The sequence below is a fragment of the Taudactylus pleione genome, unplaced genomic scaffold, assembly GCF_031769625.1.
Source record: "Taudactylus pleione unplaced genomic scaffold, aTauple2 ptg000005l, whole genome shotgun sequence".
Classification (NCBI taxonomy): Eukaryota; Metazoa; Chordata; class Amphibia; order Anura; family Myobatrachidae; genus Taudactylus; species Taudactylus pleione.
Genome location: NW_028284408.1, coordinates 17835552 through 17857815, shown reverse-complemented (window position 1 = coordinate 17857815; position 22264 = coordinate 17835552). Strand labels below are relative to the sequence as shown.

At 43.6% G+C, this 22264-nt stretch overlaps 1 long non-coding RNA gene across 2 annotated transcripts in view; it reads right to left on the bottom strand.

Moving 5' to 3' along the window:
- Nucleotides 1-6544: 6544 nt before the first annotated feature.
- LOC148543242 (uncharacterized) overlaps nucleotides 6545-22264 on the bottom strand; it is a 138597-nt gene continuing 122877 nt past the window's right edge. For both annotated transcript variants that reach the window (XR_015878996.1, XR_015878999.1), the window contains exon 3: nucleotides 6545-7414. This is a non-coding gene — a long non-coding RNA (uncharacterized LOC148543242). The remainder of the gene's footprint in view (nucleotides 7415-22264) is intronic.

Genomic DNA, 22264 nt, shown 5'->3' with positions numbered 1-22264 from the left:
CTTCTCCTTTGCCAATAACTCCACAAGCTTTATCCACCTCAGGCTGTAGCAGAGAGGCTAGCCCCATACACACAGTAACATGACATAACGTGACAGCCTTGGTAAATACAACAATCAAGTAGATTTATTAAAGGGGATAGGAGGACGTAGATCTAGGTCAGGTCACTGTATGTAATATATGATTACTATACATATAACAGGAGATTGCAGCACAAAAGTGAATATAACAATTTCAACACTGTGGTTAGCAATATAGTAGTGAATAGTCAATGGGCAAAAACTGTTTCCAATAGTTAAACGGGCTTCTTTATTTTTGCTGCTGCAGCATCTCTTTGACTATAACTAGGAAAAGGGCAATTTGTTGGTTGTCTCAATAATATACTATACTGCAGACACACAATTACCCTTTGCAAAACACATTCATACAGCACTGCATACTTGCCTCTGTGAGGAAGCAGCCAGGTCAGCACAGCAGGAAGCGTAACACGGCATAAGGGGGTTGTGGCGGGGTCATGACACGGCATTAGGGGAAGAGTGGAGGCGTGATGGCGTGATTGTGTCATTGTAGCCTCATCCCATTACACAATGCCGAGAATGTGAAGCAGGGGACGAGGTTACGATGATGCAATTCAGAGCCATTCACGTCATCATCCCACCCGCTGCAGGGTGTGTATGTGTGTAGAGAAGTGGGGGTGGGGTCCGGGTGGCATGCAAGAGGGTAGTGGCTGGCCAGGAGACTTGCCCACTTTTCAAGGCAGCCGGGAGCTCCACCCAATTTTTGGGAGCCTCCCAGTCCTTCCGGGAGAGTAGACAAGTATGGTATACAGTAATAGCAACACAGATTATTACTCAGCAGATCTAGCAAAAAACTGAAAACTATTTCATAAATTCAAGATTCACGTAAATCTCTGATGTTTTTTGATCTGTGCATGGGCAGGAGCTGCACTGCGCATGTACATATCTTGTCCTGCGCTGTCGGTCGCAGTGCCACAAAAAGCTGCAGCATGATTGATATGCTGCTGGTGTTTGATGGCCCCATTCTTTGGGCGTATCAAAGCCAGTTGCTGTGTCATTGGACACAGCTTTACTGGACACGACAGGGTGATTTTGCTGGACATCCTGATTAACCCTAGGGTTACTTAGATGTCTGGTATTCACGCAGTTGATCCAATGCTGCGTCCCAGTCTCAACTGCACATATGCGACCACAAACATACAGTCCTGTTGCTCACTTGTCTCAATTTTGGTGCGTAACAACTACACCTTGTGACAGCCTCCTATATTGCAATGTCCATTGGCTCCTGTCAGAGAGAGAGGTATCACATTGTGAATAGTCCAGTTCCATCCCCTTTAGCTGCCACCTACATCTCCTCTCTGGTCTTCTCCAAGAAAGGAGATTATTAAAGTCGGTAAGTATAATCCTGCTTTATGCATTTGGCATAGCCAGGGTATTTCAGCATGGCGCTAGGCGAGTGTTACCTGTGAGGTCATTGTGGCGCGGGCTGTCTGGTGGCGGAGCTGGTGTCTGGCGGGGGGCTTTGGCTGCGTGCGTTGTTGTGCGGGCCTGTTGTCACTCTGCGCTGGTAAGGCCTGGCGGTGTCTCCATTCCGTTTGGCATGGGCGCCGCCATCTTGCCTTCTGGCCATGTGATGCGGCTGGCCAATCCTGGTGAGTCACATGTTCCCTCCGGCCAGTAACAGCACGGCATGGGGTATTTAGGAAGGGTCAGTGCCTTCCTTCTTTGCCAGTGCAATGTGTATCTCAGCCTAGCTGAGAGGGAGTTCTCTGTGCTTATCCTGTTCCTGTGAATTCGCTGTCTGTCAGTCTGCCTGTCAGCTCCTAGCTTCCGCTGGACTACCCCGCTTCCTCCATCACCCTTGCCCACACCTGAGTGCCTGAGCCTGCTGACATCCTGCGCTTCAGTTCACTACTTGTATACCTGGCTTGTTTATTTTCAGTTCACTACCTGCATACCTGGTTTGATTATTTTCAGTTTCACTAGCTGCACACCTGGACAGCTCTAATTGTTTCTACTTGGACATTAACCCTTTTACTCCCACCACAGAACTCTTGTGCACATTTATATATTCCAGGACTTTTATTTACTGCCATTATATGTCTACTCAAGCACTTATTAAAAATCCTAGTTTAATTTTCAAATCTGCTTCTGTGATCGCTCCTGCTACCACCACGGGTCCACAAACAACCCAGAACATCACAGTTTGCACTGGCCCATGGAGCCGGCCACGGATCAGGATTCAGGAGTGGATTTGTTCCTGTGCATTTCTGGTCGTTTAGAAAATCTGGAAAACATGCAGCTTCAGATGGCTCAATTTCTGCAAGAGATGTCCAAGCAACAGGATAGTTTGCAAACTTCCTTTTCTACTTCTGAAGTACCAGCATTTACATCTGCATCAGCGTCTGGGAATACAGGAGGCAGCTCATCTCCCTGCTGACATCTTCCTTTACCAAATAAATTTCCTAAATCAGTGTGACATACATTTTACCCTGCAGCCTGACAACTTTCTAACTGCAAAAACTAAAGTGGCTTATATAGTCTCTCTGTTATCCGGCCAGGCCTTGGAATGGGCTTCCCCACTCTGGGAGCTCTCAGATCCGCTGCTGGATAATTATGCAGGCTTTGTGTCATCCTTCAGGAGGATTTTTCGAAGAACCTGGGCGTACTGTATCAGCATCATCAAACATTATGACACTGAGACAAGGGGTCCATCCTGTCAGTCAATATGCTGTGCAATTTCAAATTTTAGCATCAGAGCTCAAATGGAATGAGGAAGCCCTCACCTCGACCTTCTGGTATGGGTTGTCAGACCGACTAAAGGATGATCTAGTCACTCGAGAGCTTCCTACTAATCTGAACAACATGATTTCGTTGTGTATCAAAGTTGACCTACGCTTCAGGGAACGTCAGGCTGAAAATAACAGAACTGACCGGCAAAGGTCATTTACCCCCTCCATTTCTACCCGTCCCATTCCTTCTCCTACTGAAGAGGAGCCTATGCAGGTGAATCATACACACCTCTCCAAAGAAGAACGTCAGAGAAGAATGCAAAAGAACCTCTGTCTGTACTGCGGAGAGTCCGGTCACCTGCTGATCTCCTGCCCCCGTAAACCGGGAAATGCCAAATCCTAACTGACCCTGGAGACATCAAGTTAGGAGTTATGAACCCGTCTCCAAAAATTAAAGATTTCACGATTACCCTAGCCTTGGATCTTAAACCCAAACCTGTCTTTGCTACTGCTCTACTCGACTCGGGAGCAGCCGGAAATTTCATAACGTCTAGTTTCATAGATAAATTTCAGATTCCTTGTTTGTCTCTCAACCATGCCATCTCTCTGACCTCTATAGACGGACGCCCTCTAACTAACGGGATAGTCACCAAAGAGACTCAACCAGTATTGGTCCGAATTGGGGCACTTCATTCTGAGTCCTTAAAATTCCTGGTGATATCAGAGGCCTCTCAAGAAATTGTTCTTGGTCTACCCTGGTTACGTCAACATAATCCCAGGATTGATTGGAGTTCTATGCAGATTCTGTCATGGGGTATGGACTGTCAGAAATCCTGTCTTCCAAAAATTCGACCTGTGAGAAAGACAGTTCCATTAGTTTCTTCTGCCATTCCCAAGGAATATCAGATGTTCGCCGACGTTTTCTCTGAACAACAAGCAAATATCTTACCCCCTCATAGGGAATGGGACTGTCCAATTGAATTGATATCTGATAAGATACCACCTCGTGGTCGTACCTATCCGCTGTCCTTGCCTGAGACTCAAGCCATGACCGAGTACATCCGGGACAACCTGGCAAAGGGGTTCATTCGCCCCTCTACTTCACCTGCCGGAGCTGGGTTTTTCTTCGTTGGCAAGAAGGACGGTGGTCTAAGACCATGTATTGATTATCGAAGCCTTAATGACATTACTGTAAAGAATCGATACCCTCTTCCCCTGATTACTGAGTTGTTTGATAGGGTCAAGGGCTCTGTCATTTTTTCTAAATTAGATCTAAGAGGGGCTTACAACCTCATTCGTATCCGAGCTGGCGATGAATGGAAGACCGCTTTTAATACCAGAGATGGACATTTCGAGTATTTAGTAATGCCTTTTGGATTGTGTAATGCCCCTGCTGTCCTTTCGTTAATGAGATTTTCCGGGATCTGTTATATGTTTCGGTTGTTGTCTATCTGGATGACATACTGATTTTTTCGCCCTCTGTGGCTAAACATCAAGAACATGTTAAAGAAGTTCTGACCCATTTGAGAGAAAACCACCTTTACTGCAAACTGGAGAAGTGCGTCTTTGGAGTACCCAGTGTACCTTTTCTCGGCTATGTAATATCTGGCTCCAGTTTAGAAATGGACCCCAAGAAGGTACAAGCAATTCTGGATTGGACCCGACCTCAGACACTGAAGGCCATCCAGAGATTGTTGGGCTTCGCCAATTATTATAGACGCTTCATTAAGGGATTTTCTACACTGCTGGCTCCCATTACAGCCTTGACCCGCAAAGGTGCTAATCCTGCCCAATGGTCACCTGAGGCAGAGTCTGCCTTTCATCTTCTAAAACAGGCCTTTATCTCAGCACCAGTTCTTCGACAACCAGATCTGGACAGGCCTTTTTTGTTGGAAGTAGACGCATCATCTGAAGCTGTGGGAGCAATCTTGTCTCAACGTTATGAGGACAACAGAGTCCATCCGTGTGGGTTCTTTTCTAAAAAATTCTCACCTGCCGAAAGGAACTACGCCATAGGTGAGCAAGAACTACTAGCTGTAAAGTTGGCGTTGAAGGAATGGAGATATTTGCTAGAAGGCGCCAAGTTTCCATTTACTGTATTTACGGACCATAGAAATCTCCTATTTCTCAAAAACCTCCAATGTGTGAGTCCTCACACATCCTGGCGGGGGCTTTGGCTGCGTGCGTTGTTGTGCGGGCCTGTTGTCACTCTGCGCTGGTAAGGCCTGGCGGCGTCTCCATTCCGTTTGGCATGGGCGCCGCCATCTTGCCTTCTGGCCATGTGATGCGGCTGGCCAATCCTGGTGAGTCACATGTTCCCTCCGGCCAGTAACAGCACGGTATGGGGTATTTAGGAAGGGTCAGTGCCTTCCTTCTTTGCCAGTGCAACGTGTATCTCAGCCTAGCTGAGGGAGTTCTCTGTGCTTTCCTGTTCCTGTGAATTCGCTGTCTGCCAGTCTGCCTGTCAGCCCCTAGCTCCCACTGGACTACCCCGCTTCCTCCATCACCCTTGCCCACACCTGAGTGCCTGAGCCTGCTGACATCCTGCGCTTCAGTTCACTACCTGTATACCTGGCTTGTTTATTTTCAGTTCACTACCTGCATACCTGGTTTGATTATTTTCAGTTTCACTACCTGCACACCTGGACAGCTCTAATTGTTTCTACTTGGACATTAACCCTTTTACTCCCACCACAGAACTCTTGTGCACATTTATATATTCCAGGACTTTTATTTACTGCCATTATATGTCTACTCAAGCACTTATTAAAAATCCTAGTTTAATTTTCAAATCTGCTTCTGTGATCGCTCCTGCTACCACCCCGGGTCCACAAACAACCCAGAACATCACATGGTGTGGTGGGGGTCATAGCAGGGTTTTTATTAGCGGTGTGAAAGCAGTGTCATCACCCCGGGTTGCAAGGACGTGGGGGCGGCACCGTCGCTGCCCCACAACAGCTGCATTTGGCTTTCACGGTACCTGGAACGGCAACCTGCCTCCAGTAGTTCTGCAATAGGACGCTCTAAGTGCTATACTTCATGGTGCTGGTGGCCTTGCCACAGAGGTGTGATATCATGTGTTCAGGGGCGGGGCTGGCACAGGGCACAAAATCGCCATGCTTTGGTACTGGGTAGGAGTGTGAGGAGATTGTTCCAATCGGATCTGGCAGTTAATGCAGAAATAGAATAAATATGTAAGTAAGTATAGATAACATTTGAAACAATACAAATGTAATTTGAGGAACACTAACAATACGTAGCCTTGGAGTGAAAGAGTTTATATTCCATAATCCAAATGTCAAAACAGATATGTGAGGAATGACAAACTTGTGACAGAGAATATGGAAATAATATACAGTATATAGCGTGAGCCTTGCAAAGCTGGGATTTACAAGTAAACCCGGGTAAATTTCACAGTGATGTCAGAGGCAGCTTTCATGCAGAAAAATAATACCTTATAAAAGAAATAGTGCCCATAACACTGCATATGCAATTTTTTTTAATCATTCAGCAAATATTCTATCATACAGTATTCACCACTAAATGACTAATTTGCCTTATATTTGATATAGAAATCTCTGGTTACAAATTGCGCCTGTAAGGGAAACCAAATAAAGTATGTATCCAAAATAAAGTAGTAGAAGCACTAAATAAATTGAAAACAAGTAAAAACCATACAAACACTTATTGTATTTAGTGATTCTATTACTTTATTTTGGATAAAACATACTTTATTTATTTTCCCTTACAGGAGCAATTTGTAACTAAAAATTTATATTGCTAATTTAAAGGGACTGGGTACTTTTTACCTACAAATTTTGCTGCCCAAGCAATAGACCCATAGGTGGGCACGAGGGATATAATATAATCATATATTTGATATATTCTAAATGGCTTTCAGTGTATTCATTTAAAATTAGACATGATAAATGATGTAGAGTGAAAGCAAGGTTATCTCTCTGCAGTATTCACAAAGTACAGTCCATTTTTACAACACCCTATGGAGCAGTATCTTAGGAGAAAACCAGAAACCTTTTATCAAATGAAAGAGGGCATCTCTAACATGGTAGGTGGTTGCGCTTTGATGTGACGTTTATAAATTACGCAGAGCCCCTCTTGAGATTTTACCACCTCTCTCTACTCCAAGTTAACTAATAAAAATCATACACAGGTTTTGCCACATTATCAGCCGTAATATTTCAGACATGTTTGATAAAATAGTATGTTTTAAATAAAATTATTTTTTTTAAGGATGTCGTTGGCTTTAAACTTTGCATTTGTTTTGTACCAACTATTTAAAAGTTAAACAAAAACATGTTTGAAGAATAAAACAGTTTTCTTTTAAATCAATACTACAGAGACACCTAGGCCATTCTATGCTGGCATTGCAGCGGCTTTTAACTTCATACACATATTTCATCACTTTTACTTTTGTACTTTCAGGTCTAAATAACAATGCAGTGGTAATGGGAATTATTCGATAGTTCTTTTCTTTGTCTTTGATTGTAACCTCTGACCCCTGTGTTGCATGTACCAGCTGTCTGAAGTGATCCCAGGTGAAGCTGAACCAGATGGTGCATGAAAGTTCTGGTAGTGCCTGCTCTAGAATATCATTTCCTCTGCTCAGAAGTCTCACATCTCCGAGGAGGTAAAATCCCACTTGCATACTGCAGAAAATAACAATAAATACTTGAGGAGAAAAGTCAATAAAATGATCTTTTTTTTTGTAAACTTTAAAGAGATTTCCTGTAATGGAAACAAATTGCACCACAGCCACCTTCAGTAATAGAATCTGAAAACACAATATCCAAAGTCAATTGCTGCAATTTCTTTCTGCATTAAATATAGCGATCCGAATTTCAGGTTGGTCAATCTGATAACAGAATAACAAGCAGCATTGTAGATAACAAAATGCATTCAATTATAATGTATATATGAAAAATACAAGTAAATAGCTATCAGATTCTAAATTGAGTAATTTGATTTTCCTGTCCACATTTCTCCATCTACAGTAAAACAGATATTTATGAGCTAAACTAGATTTTCTATTATACTCTGTATTTTCTTTGCCTGCTTAAAATGTGTTTGTTATAAAAAAAACATGCAAAAAGCATCACATGTAACCAGAACAACTGTTAATGATGGAAACAAATAAACAATATTCTAAATGCCCAAGACAGAAAATTAAAAATAGAATGATAATCTGCATTGGTTTCAAAACTAATAAGAAAATAATTTTCTTGTTGCTATATGGACAGCAGCAATGAACAGAAGTGATGGGATGAAACTGAAAGTGTGGTCTACAGAATCCAAGAGTTCTCTTGTGCCTCCCCCCACCATTGGGACAATTTTCATGCTCTGCACATGTGTAGGCATCGCTGTGCAAGTAAGCGAACCGGCCTCTGCAATCGGGAAGCAGTTCAATCAAACAGTGAATGACAAGTAGTGACTGTTTATGGGTGGAGAGGGGGGGTGCTTGGCGGAACGCAGCGTGCCTGTGCGTTTGAACGCCATTACAGGGACATGCATAATTAAGCCCCTGCGATTGGATACGCTGGCAGAGGTCTAGATGGCGACAGGAAGTTTAGCAGTTTGTGAGATAGGGTCAGGGCAACCACAACTGTGAAATTGGTTCCGATGTTACTGATGTTTTCGATGACTTGCTGATGCATGTTATGGGAAGTCGGCAGCTTTATATAGTGATGGGCGTCTTGGTATAGTGCTGCGGTTGCCGTGCGATTGCATTCATTACCATATTTCGCAGCTAGTGGCTGTGTGCGAACGCAGTCGTGTGATCAACCTGAATAAGGCCCTAAATCCCTCATTCCTTCAGGCTATCCCACAGTCTGCATTGCTTCAAGCAGGCACTGAAAACCCACCTGTTCATAAAAGCATATCCGTTACACTCTCCAGGTCTCTCACTCTTGCTTCCTGCCCTTAGCTCCCCTTTATTGGTTCACTCCTTATGTCTTCCATTTGACTCCCCCTTCCCTTTAGACTGTAAGGTCCATGAGCAGGGCCCTCCTCCCTCCTGTTCTCATTACCTACTTCTCTTGCACACCGGTTACACTTTATACCTCCTCCTTGGGCTCGCTGTCCCTGGTCTTTCCTTTGTTGTTTTAGTTTCTTTAGACGACCTACACCCGTTTTCTGCAACCACACTTATAGGTACAGGTTTTGGCTGAATATTTCCATTGCACCCCTTTCATCAGCAGCTGTGTTGAGATTTGTAGTGTTAGTTGTTACTTGTCTAGTGTATTGTATTGTACTGTTTTACCCTGTGCTGTCTTATTGTTTTGCCCTATGTGCGGCACGGAGGACCACTTGTGGCGCCCTATAAATAAAGTTTATTATTAATAATAATAATAATAATAATAATAATAATACAATACTGTAGTTATAGAGTCAAAAGTCAGAAGGAGAGAGAAGAGTCACATTATGTCAGCCATGGTACTATACAGGTCAACAATGACAAGTACAAGTACAACCTCTTTATACATTATACATATCACATTGTTTCTTTTATGAAGGGCACAGCATGGCAATGTCATGGGTTGTCTTGATTTTCCACATTTACAGATCTTTAATGACTGCGGGAAACAAAATTTGATATAGCATTAAAATGTAACATTCCACAAGTGTTCATATACTTCTGCTTATATATACGTTTGCATTACTCTAGTAGCTGTAACCAGATTTTCCAAGTAACTTGTAAGTGTCTTTGCAATATAAATTATTCTAAGGTACAGGTTGAGTCTCCCATATCCAAATATTCAGAAATATGTTATTTTTTTAGCATGACTGAGATATGAAACCTTTGCTTTTTTAAGGTTCAATGTACACAAACTTTGTTTAAGGCACAACATTATTAAAAATAAAGTATAAAATTACCTTCAGGCTTTGTGTATAAGATAAGGTGTATATAAAACATAATTTAATTTCATGTATGTACACAAACTTTGTTTGAGCCACAAAATTATTGAAAATATTGTATAAAATGACCTGCAGGCTGTGTGTATAAGGTGTATATAACACATACATGCATTCTGTGTTTAGATTCCCATTCCCAAGATATCTCATTATGATATGCAAATATTCCAAAATACGGAATATTCCGATATCCAAAATACCCCTGGTCCCAAGCATTTTGGATATGGGAGACTCAACCAGTACTTTCATTTTCATTCAGAAAACTAGAATTGATTTAATTTTTAAATTAATATATAAAAATGTATATGCCAATAATTAGATTGGTATATGGTCATTATTTCAACATTCAGAATGTTGACATGAACAGAACATTGACATTAACAGTGTTGAGAAATAAAGTGGGCATTGTGAATGTCAACAGACAGACTGTCGGTTTTTGCAGATTTTAGTGTTAGGCTGCAGTTAGGGTTATTTGATCTGCCTATGGAAAACTGCATTGTCCACATTCGCAATGTCGATATTATGGCAATGTGTGTCGACATTGTGAAAGTTGACATTTAACATGTCAACATCCCATCCATGTCGACATTCTGATTGTTGACTTTTTGTACCGCACCTATTGGATTAATATAACAGGTAAAGTTATTTTTTATGTGTGACCAATGAAATTTCAACAAACGTGATACAAGTTTTTACACAAACTAGTGCTGTAACTGATTGTCAATGCACCACAACCTATGCTGCTCTAACACACACTGTGACAGTCACCTCCAAGCCACAACCTGTTCTGCTATTATATATACTATGAAGGGGCCACAAGCTCTCTTCTCACCTGTTGCTGTGGATCTATTTAAACTTAGCTGACACCTTAGTCGACAGTCGGTATTATGACCGCATCCCGTTTGCGCATGTAAACTCAATTTGAAGCACCCCTTTGAGATGCGCCGTATCTCGGGTTAGTCAGATCTTGAAATATATTAACTAGAAGACATAAGTTTAGAACATGCAAGTTTTGTAGTTGATCATAGTGTGCGCATCTTTGCCTGGGCGCATCTGTACAATAACTGTAAGGGCTCACATATCTTGCGTGTATCGGATGTGCAAATGCACGAATACAGATGCATATCTGCTTGTATGCAAACAGGTGATCTTTACATTCAGTCAGGTCCATAGTTCACATTTATGTAACCATATACAGGAACAATGTAGAATATCAAATGCAAATAGGTCACAACAGAGATTGCTTACTCTACATAAAGGACCACAATTGTTTCTCGGGTCTGAAACAAAATATGAGAAGCTCCGTAGTGCTACATGTAATCACACATTTGGCCAAATGTAATAGGGTGAGAGTTTAGAAAATGTGAGAGTTTAGCAGTAGGAATACATACGAATTACCGCCGGACACAAGTCCGGCGGTTCAAACCCCGGCAGCGGCAGGCCAACACGGCTGAAAATCCAGATCGTCCTCAGGTAAGTATGTTCTAACCTAACCTAACCCCCCTAACCCTAACCCTCCTTAGGGGTGCCTAACCCTAACCTTTCCCCCAGTGCCTAACCCTAATCCCAACTCTAAGTGCCTAAACCTAACCCCCCCCCTTCCCCGCCGCCTAAACCTAAGTCCCCCGGGGGGTGCCTAACCCTAACCCTCCCTCCCCCTAGCCTAACCCTAACCTCCCCCCCGGAAGCTCTAAACCTAACCCCCCCTTGCGGCTGTCCGCAGCGGTGCCCGGCATCACTTTGATCGGGATGCCGGGCGCCGGTCTCCCGGCGCCAGTAAAATGACAGGCGTCTAGATTTAGCTGCCTGTCATTTAACCCTTGCCAGAATGAAGCAGTCGGGAAGCCGGCAATTGGGCTTGCGTGCGCCGGCTTCCCGATTGCATACCTAGCAGTAAACTCTCACATTGGTTGAATTTTATCTTAATCATGGGAAAACATCTGGATGAGAGTTTAAATGGTGAGAGTTTTTGAGTCTAAAAACATGCAAGTGTTCATGTTCCTCTATTACATTGGCTGAGTTTAAAAAGTGTGAGAATTTACTACTAAACTCTTAAATTTTCTGAACTTTCACCTTATTACATTTGGCCCATTATGTTTTTCTGGTCACATTAACTCTACCAATTATCACTTACTTTCAACATGATGTTTCCTCTACAGTGAGATGTTTATCAAATAAAATTGATTCAATCATTTCTGCTAAATGTAATTAATAAGTAGTCATTACTATCTCTGAATGTCTAGATTATTTGGGCAGCTACATGATTTAAAATGTTTAAACTAAAGAAAGAACATGTCTCTAATTGCATATTTTTAAGCATGAAAGATTTAACTCTGTATAAAAAGTGCTACAAATGATGTGTTGAAAGGTGTAATTTGGAAAAGTACTATGTACCAGACATTTGCCTCTTCTCAATTTGACAAGAATGAGTGACAAGAAACCTTTCTAGCATAGATGTCTCATAGATACAATATACACAGTGGTAATTATAGTTGCTAAGCTATCGTGTAATGCATAAAATTAGTAAACTTAAGCTGTTGTCATTGATTTCTTTTATCCAAATCCAAATGTTTCCAATAAGAAACTGGAAGTTTTTGGTTTACAAAATCAATAACTATCCTATACTGTACCTTGTTCCTTTAAGTAAAGGTACAGTAACTGACCCATGACTCTGTAGTTGTACATAAAGTAACATAATAGAAGCGAACTACCCAGGTTTATACAGATGCTGATTTTTACAGATTTAACCCACATTGTTTATTATTATACAAGCTGGGACACCCGGCATTGCCTGGGTTGAATACTGGACCCTGAAGTACACCTGCAGCCTTTATTTGTTTACATTGTCCTCACCTATATCCCCATTTACTGATCTGAAAAGGATCCCACTCACGCAGACAAGGTGGGCCGGTCCAATCAGAGCCATTGAGGGGGTCAGCAAAGTTGATTTGGTTCTGACCCTGACAGACAGTCATGGAGAGACAGTGTCGCTGGTCACAAGGCAATCAGAGCTTGTGGACTGGCAGCCAATCAGCAGTGGCGGCTCCTGATTGGCTGCGCCAGTGCCAGTTTCAAATTGCACCAGTACTATCTATCCATGTCTGCTGCTGGCTGCCGGTGTGGCAGCTGCAATTAGCTGGCAACCTGGCCCCAAATCCACACCTGCTGGCTGCTGATGGCACACAGGGGGAGACAAGAGGCTGCTGGAGTGACACGGGGAGGTGAGTTGCTGGGGGGGTGGGGCACAATGTGTAAGGGGCACTACTATTGTGTGGAATAATGTGTTATATGGGGCACTACTACTATGTGGCATAATTTGTAAAGGGCATTACTGTGTAGTATAATGTATAAGGGGCATTACTTTATGGCATAATGTATAAGGGAACAATAGGTAGGAACCTGCGCTTCAATATTACGGATGCTGCACTTCAATCCACTGAGGTGGTCATACAACACCTCACAACATAGCATAAACAATAAAAAATGGGAAAAAAGGCGCAACCTTCTAGAATATAATAAACAATGAATATGAATAATCCCAATACAAGTCCACAAAATCGCTAAAGAAGTGAAAGAAAATGTCCTCCTTCAATTTTCAGAGTTGGGTAATTCCGACAAATGAGATCCTCGTGGTAGACATGCAAAAAAAGGAGAAAATCGCAATATAGCGTAATATATTGATTTTAATCACATAAAAATTGACACAATATCAAAGCAGCGTACCAGAGATGGCGGTGTATAATGCACACCCATTCACGTATAAGCCAAACAATCCAAAGTCTCCCGGGTACAACCTGTAATGGCAGCTCCTGGATGTGTACTCTTCCCTTAGATGTTAAAAATCCACTAGTGCTGTGTTCCTTTCACCAATGCGTTTCAACTCCTATCTGGAGTCTTTTTCAAGGTGTATGTGGTTGGTGGCTTAGTCAGTACCTTAAATATCCCCTGCTACCCTCTGATAGGTTTAATCTTGGAAGGAGTCCAATAATAACCAACCAAAATGGGGCAAATTTGGAAATATGAGCTCAAAGGAAAGACAAGCTGTATTAAATCTGAGTGAAAACTCAGATATTACGATAAAACCCGCCGATAAGGGAGGTGGAGTTGTAGTTATGGACTCTGTTAAATATGACAAAGAAGTTATGAGGCAGCTCAATGACAGAGAGACGTATGGACCTTTGAAAACTAATCCTAGTGACAAAATAAATAAAAATCTCAAAAGTATGTTACAAAAATATAGAATAGAAGGGGCTATAACGGAAAATGAGGAAAAATATATGTATATTGAAAAACCTACTATTCCAATATTCTATATTCTCCCCAAGGTCCATAAAGACTGTACCAATCCCCCAGGACGTCCAATTGTGGCAGGTACAGACTCTGCCACTTCGAATCTGTCCCATTTTATTGATTATTGTTTACAGCCGGAGGTTTTAAAGATCCCATCTTATTTAAAAGATACCACTGACGTTTTAAATAAATTAAAAGAAGTAAAATGGAAGGATAATTATATATTGGTCACAGCTGATGTTAGTTCGCTCTATACTATTATTGACCATTCCCATGGTATAGAGGCTGTTAAATATTTTCTCACTAAGAGTGATACTTCGTTGTGTAAAATTAACTTTGTCTGTGAGGGCATTAAGTTTATTTTGGAAAATAACTTCTTTTGGTATAATGAAAATTTTTACCAACAGCGGAAGGGAACAGCCATGGGGACACGTTTTGCCCCTGCATATGCAAACCTTTTCATGGGATGGTGGGAGGAGCATTCATTTGTCGGAATTACCCAACTCTGAAAATTGAAGGAGGACATTTTCTTTCACTTCTTTAGCGATTCTGTGGACTTGTATTGGGATTATTCATATTCATTGTTTATTATATTCTAGAAGGTTGCGCCTTTTTCCCCATTTTTTATTATAATGTATAAGGGGCACTACTACTGCGTGGCATAATGTGTATAATGTGTACTGTGTGGCATAACCTGAATGGGATCTGTGTGTAATAATCTGAATGGGTTCTGTGTGGGAAAATGTATGGGTTTTTTTTACCTCTGGGGGGGCCTTATTAAGATCTTGCTAAGTGGCCCACAAAGTTCTAGTTATGCCCAGGAGTGCCAAGAGGGAGGGCTGGCTACTAATTACAAGGGTCTGGGCTTGTTGGAGGGGCCCGGCAGGGGCCCAGGTTCAACGCTGCCCCTCCTCCCTCTTACATGTCAGCAGCCCAGCACATGCTGCTGTGTGCTGGACTGCAATGGGGGACTGCTTGCTGCTGCAGAGCAGCAGTCTCCTCTGCATGTGGGGAGGAGCGATCACACTGACTGTGCCCCCTCCTGGATTTGTGCTGGGCTTAGGGGCACACAGCGCCCACCTCCTCAGTGCACAGCACCACTCTGAGCGCTACAAAAAAGTTTTTCCCTAAGAGGCAGAGCCGACCCTAACCAATATGGTGCCCTAGGCAAGATTTTGTCTGGTGTCCCCAGTAGAAAATCCCAGGTTCTCCCCTCGCAGCACACTGCTGTAACTAAAGAGACAAGGGACAGGTTTTAGGAGACAGTTCATTATACCCCCACCTCAGAAAGCATTCTACAGGGCAAATTCTCCCCTCACAGCACTCCTCTTCCCTCACTGCACTGCACCCCTCACCCATCACAGCACGTCACCCAGCACAGTACCCCCGACAGCACAGATTACAGCACAGCATCCCTCGCCAAGCACAGCACAGATTACAGTACAGCACCCATCACCCCTCACCCAGTACAGTACCTCTCTCCCAGCACCCATCAGCCAGCACAGATTACAGCACAGCAGCCCTCATAGCACAGATTACAGTACAGCCCCCATCACCCCTCACCCAGTACAGCACCCCTAACAGCACAAATTACAGTACAGCCCCCAACACCCCTCACCCAGTACAGCACCCCTCACAGCACAGATTATAGTACAGCACCTCTAGCCCAGCACTGATTACAGCACAGCACCCATCACCCCTCACCCAGTACAGTACCCCTTCTCCCATCACCCATCACCCAGCACAGATAACAGCACAGCACAGCACCCCTCGTCCAGCACAGCACCCCTCACAGCACAGATTAGAGTACAGCACCCATCACCCGGTACAGTACCCCTCTCCCAGCACAGCACCCCTCACAGCACAGATTAGAGTACAGCACCCATCACACAGTACAGTACCCCTCTCCCAGCACAGCACCCCTCACAGCACAGATTACAGCACCTCTAGCCCAGCACTGATTACAGCACAGCACCCATCACCACTCACCCAGTACAGTACCCCTCTCCCAGCACCCGCCACCCAGCACAGCACCCATCACAGCACCCCTCACAGCACAGATTAGAGTACTGCACCCATCACCCCTCACCCAGTACAGTACCCCTCTCCAAGCACAGCACCCCTCACAGCACAGATCAAAGTACAGCACCCATCACCCCTCACCTGGTACCCCTCTCCCAATACAGCACCCCTCACAGCACAGCTTAGATTACAGCACCCATCATCCCTCACCTGGTACAGTATCCCTCTCTCAGTACAGCACCCCTCACAGCAGATTATAGTACAGCACCTCTAGCCCAGCACTGATTACAGCACAGCACCCATCACCCCTCACCCAGTACTGTACCCCTATCCCAGCACCCGTCATCCAGCACAGATTACAGCACAGCACCCCTCACAGAACAGATCACAGCACAACACCCACCACCCCTCAGCCAGCACAGCACTCCTCGCCCAGCACGGCAAAGACAGCACCCATCACTCACAGCACAGGCATACCCCCACACCCCACCTACTCCCCATTTGTCTTTATCTCCCACTGCCCCATAGCAGTAACTATCATCAGCTCCCTGAGCCCCCACTGCCCATATGTCTTTGTCTCCCCCTCCCATAGCAGTGTCATCAGCCCCCACTCCCCATATGTGTCTGCCTCCCCTCATCCAGCTCTTACCTTTATGCTGTGTGGTGGGGCAGGGTCTAGCAGCAGCTCCGCAGGTGTTGCCTGGCTTCTCCTCTGCACAGCTAGATCCCCTTCCGTCCTCCTCTGCAGTCTGCAGCAGCTGCCTCATGAAAGTGAAAGTAAACATTTCCTGCTTGTGTGAGAAGTGTCCTGCTGCTACTACAGTCTCCTGACTGGCTCGGGTTGCCGCACCGAGCCAGCCCTAATCTTGGGATGCCCCCTAGGCATTCCTGTTGCCCCTAGGCATTTGCCTATAATGCCTATGCCTAGGGCCGGCCCTGCTAAGAGGGCATGGTCACACCTCCGGCAATTAGGCCATGCCCCTTCCTTGGGCCCAGGGTGGCTCTCTATGACCCTGGTAATGCCCTTGTATGCAAACACAGAGGCTCTGGATTTAATATGAATTTACATGAGTCATCAAGTTTGCTCAGAGGTGAAAAGGATACTTTTTTTGCAATCTCAGGTTTTTGTCAGACTGCCAATTTCCACTGGAGCCAGCTCTGGAACCTGTGTAATTTAAGAGTGTCCCTATTTTTAGGAATTGTGTGACAGTGTGCGGCTCTAACGAAGTTGGAACCTAGGCAAAAATCTAATCCTGGTCAAACTACACCACCATATCAAAATTGGCCGAGTTAGGTCCAAAACTCTGGCCATGTATAAAAGTCAAAAAGCTGGATAGACAGACACGATTTTCGCTTATTATATAGATATTTTTTTCTAATGATACACTGCCCTGTTTTTTGTTTAGTTTAGTGAGCAGGTTCTTATCCACAGCATGTGTCAAAACTCTGCATGCTCTTAAAATTTACAGAAGTAAAGTAGACAAAATTAGTTTATATTGTTTTATTATCAGGTGAAGTGATCATGTTCATGTCATTTAGATGGGTAGTGTCTGGATTTGCTTTTAAAAAGGCTCATGTACATGGCTTGGAGTGACTCAGCTAGTCTGGATGTTAGTATGAGGCAGGTTTGTGAGTGACAGACCTTGGCATATTATACTAGTGCCGCTGCACAGAGCACAGGGATCTGTGGGCAGTAGCGCAGACAGGGGGGGTTTCTGAGTATCCAGATAGATGAGAGAGCGAGCAACATGTTTATTAAGACCTGCCCCCTCACGTCAAAATGCTGCAATTCACAGGTCAATGGGGAGGAGGCAGAATCAATATTACACTATTCCATTAGATTTGCGGCCATTTGGCCCCACCACTCACGATTGCACCGTTTCTTGCAGCATTTTCCCCTTGGAGTGAGGGGCCTAATTACATGGTGCCTGGTCTTGACCCCATCTGCTACCTGGCAGCACCCGGCTCCTAATCACCCCCCCCCCCCGACTGCAGAGGATGGAGCTCACTCCTGAGCTCCGTCTTCCGGGTCCCGCAGTGCACTATGGGAGTGACGTCACGACGTCACTCCCATTGTTCCGAGGAGCAGGCACCGGGGACGGACAGCAGCAGGCACTGGTGCGGGGTTTTACGTAACTGGTTTTTTTTATGTGTGTGTATGTGTGTGTACAGGGGGGAGCTCACTACTGGGGGCATTACAGGGGCCGCACTACTGGGGGCATTACGGGGGCTGCACTACTGGGGGCACTACAGGGGGCATTACAGGGGCCTTACTATTGGGTGCACTACAGGGGCCTTACTATTGGGAGCACTACAAGGGCCTTACTATTGGGGGCACTACAGGGGCCTTACTACTGGGGGCATCATATGGGGGCACTACAGGGGCCTTACTACTGGGGGCATCATATGGGGCACTACAGGGGCCTTACTACTGGGGGCACTACAGGGGCCTTACTACTGGGGGCACTACAGGGGCATCATATGGGGGCACTACAGGGGCCTTACTACTGGGGGCATCATATGGGGGCACTACAGGGGCCTTACTATTGGGGGCACTATTTGGAGCACTACAACTGGGGGAACTACAGGGGCCCTTACTACTAGGGGCACTTCAAGGGCATTACTACCGGGGCACTGCAGGGAGCATTGCTACTGGGGACACTACAGGGGACATTACTACTGGGGGCATTACTACATGGGGCATTATTACTGCTGGGGGCACTGCGTAAGGGGCACCATTTCAGTGGGCATTGCATAAGGGGCACCATTACAAGTGGGCATTTAGTGTTTTAGGGGAACTACTACTGTGGGCATTGTGTAAGACCTATGTTAGGGGGGCCCCTTAAAATTGTTGCTATGGGGCCCAAAAAGTTCTACTTACGCCCCTGATACTGTGTATATATATATATATATATATATATTAAAAACAAAAAAATACCAGCACTCACTTGTTGCAGAGCCTTCCAAATGCTTGCTGGGGTGCTCGCCTTGGGGTGTGGTGCCCCTCCACATATATATATATATATATATATATACAAGAAGTATGTGGCACTCCCAGTCCACATACTCCGAGAAAAAACAGTGTGCTTGAGAAAATGTGATTGCACCCTTTTTAACTAGTTATCTAACTTGTGTCAGCTGTTTTCCTAGGTGCTTTGCAACAGGTGTGCTTGGTAACTGTCTCACATTTAAAAGCAAAGTTGCTGTGAGCTTTAAACCTTGATAGCATACCCTGAGTTTAACACTAATGTGATGGCTATGTCCATGTTATAATTCTGAGCAATAGAGTAGGGACTTGCAGTAAAGTGGGGTCCCGTGACGCGGGCTGCAAGCTTAAATGCATTGATCAATTCATGAACCAAAACCCCACTGTTTATTATGCCTATTATTATTATTATTATTATTGTTAGTTATTATGGTGAGTGCAGAGCCCCTGTGATTTCTATAAATATATATATATATATATATATATATATAATGAAATGGTAGACTCTGTCTCAGCTAGTGACCTGCTCAATTCCCTACCTGAACCCTCTTGGAAAATTCTCTTCATTTGATCTCACAAACGAAGATGAAGTATCTACACTCTTCTCATCCTCCTACTCTATTACCTCTCCTCTAGATCCTATACCCTCACAAATCAGTAAAGCTCTGTCTCCTGTGCTTATCCCAACCCTAACTAAAATCTGTAATCTCTCTCTCTCTACTGGCAACTTTCCATCACTGTTCAAGCACGCAGTGATTACTCCCATTCTGAAAAAACAAAATTCTGGCCCTAATACCCTCTCAAATTACCGTCCTATCTCCCAGCTCCCATGCCCCTCCAAGCTACTTGAGAGACTTGTCTACACCCGCCTCACACACTTTCTTAACTCACACAACTTATTGGACCCACTTCAGTCCGGCTTTCGTTCCCAACACTCCACAGAGACAGCACTGACTAAGGTAGTAAATTATCTTGTCACTGCCAAGGCTAAAGGCCATTACTCACTCCTAATTCTTCTAGATCTCTCTGCTGCTTTTGACACTGTTGACCACTCTCTTCTCATACAAACACTGCAATCCCTAGGTCTTAATGACACAGCTCTTTCTTGGTTTTCTTCCTACCTATCTGATCGCTCTTTTACTGTTCGTTTTTCTGATTCTGCCTCCTCTTCACTACCTCTATCAGTTGGAGTACTGCAAGGCTCTGTCTTAGGTCCTTTACTATTCTCAATCTATACCACCTCTCTTGGCAAACTAATCCGCTCTTTTGGATTTCAGTACCATCTGTATGCGGATGATACTCAAATCTATCTATCCTCTCCAGATTTATCTCCATCTGTATTGGTCCGTGTCACTGAATGTCTTTCTGCCATTTCATCTTGGATGTCATCTCGCCACCTGAAACTTAATATTTCTAAAACAGAATTAATTATATTTCCACTGGCCAATAACAGTTACCAACCTGATCTCTCTATCACTGTTGATACCTCGACCATCCACCCCGCCCCACAAGCTCGCTGCCTTGGTGTCATCCTTGACTCTGAACTGTCCTTTGTTCCCTATATTCAATCTGTCTCAAAATCATGTTACATACATTTAAAAAACATATCCAAAATTCGACCATATCTCACACAAGACACTGCAAAAACTCTAATCCATGCACTTATTATTTCCCGCATTGACTATTGCAATAACCTCCTTACTGGTCTTCCCAAAAACAGGCTATCACCATTACAATCCATTATGAATGCAGCTGCAAGGCTTATCTTCCTTGCGAAACTTTCTTCTTCTGCTGCCCCGCTCTGTCAGTCCCTCCATTGGTTGCCGGTTTTCTACCGTATTCAATACAAAATACTTTCACTTACACATAAGGCTATTAACCAAACCACACCAACATACATCTCTTCACTCATCTCAAAATATCTCCCAACCCGACATCTCCACTCAGCACAAGATCTGCGTCTCTCATCCCCATGCATTACTTTCTCCCATTCACGGTTACAGGACTTTCTTCGCGCTGCACCCACTCTATGGAATAACCTACCTCGCACAATAAGACTTTCCTCTAGTCTCCAATCCTTCAAGCGTTCCCTGAAAACTCACCTCTTCAGGCAAGCTTATCAGATTCCGGAACCTCCCACATAACATTCATAGCTTCCATATCTAATTACATCCCCTTTTACAGTCCACACACAATCTCACACATCGTCTTTCTCTCACATCCTCATGACATTTGGTCGACATTCCTGTGTGACTGGATCATGCAGCCAACCAAGAAACTGTGCATTCTGGCTGGACCAAAATGCAATATATAGCACCTATCCTTGTGTATCAATGCCTATTTCCCTTAAGATTGTAAGCTTGCGGGCAGGGCCTTCCTACCTATATATCTGTTTGTTATTACCCATATTTGTTCTATTAATGTTCCAATTGTAAAGCGCAACGGAATATGCTGTGCTATATAAGAAACTGTTAATAATAATAATATATATATATCATTACCCTTGAGGAAGTCTGTGGAACAGACAAAACGCGTTGGTGAGCTCCATACCTGCCTTACATGAACTTACCTGAGAGACTTAGGGGTCTATGTACTAAGCAGTGATAAGTGACAGAGTGAAAAGTGATAAGTCTGTGATAAGTGCCAGCCAATCAGCTCCCAACTGTAATTTTTCAAACACAGCCTGTGAGATGACCGTTGGAAGCTGATTGGCTGGCACTTATCACAGACTTATCACTTTTCACTCTGTCACTTATCACTGCTTAGTACATAGACCCCTTACTAATAAGATAAGCAACGGGCATTTTACCATTGATCTGCATAAACTTGCACAAAAATATTTACTATGCTTAGTTTAAAATCCCTCTTTTAAATATTGATTTTTCCTGCTGTACTGTGTTTATTTTTATGCCATATTATTTGTATATAATACTGTTCTTATTAATTTAATAAATAATGTTAATATTTTTTATATTTTTTTATATACAAAGTTGATGGGTCTATAATTTTTCATTGAAATATATACTGGATTCTGTTTACATATAGAGATACATGCTCTGTAGCGTTATTTGCAAATTTTTTGCATTGACACTTTATCTATATCAGATACACCTTTTTAGCATATGCACTTAATTACCAGAGAATATTTTCAAGGATATACACATAGCCTTGATTATATATATATATATATATATATATATACAAAATAATTACTTCAAGGGCGCTACAACACACTTAATAATACAGACAATTCTTATATTCTTCATAAATAACAATCCCTTCAGGGTTT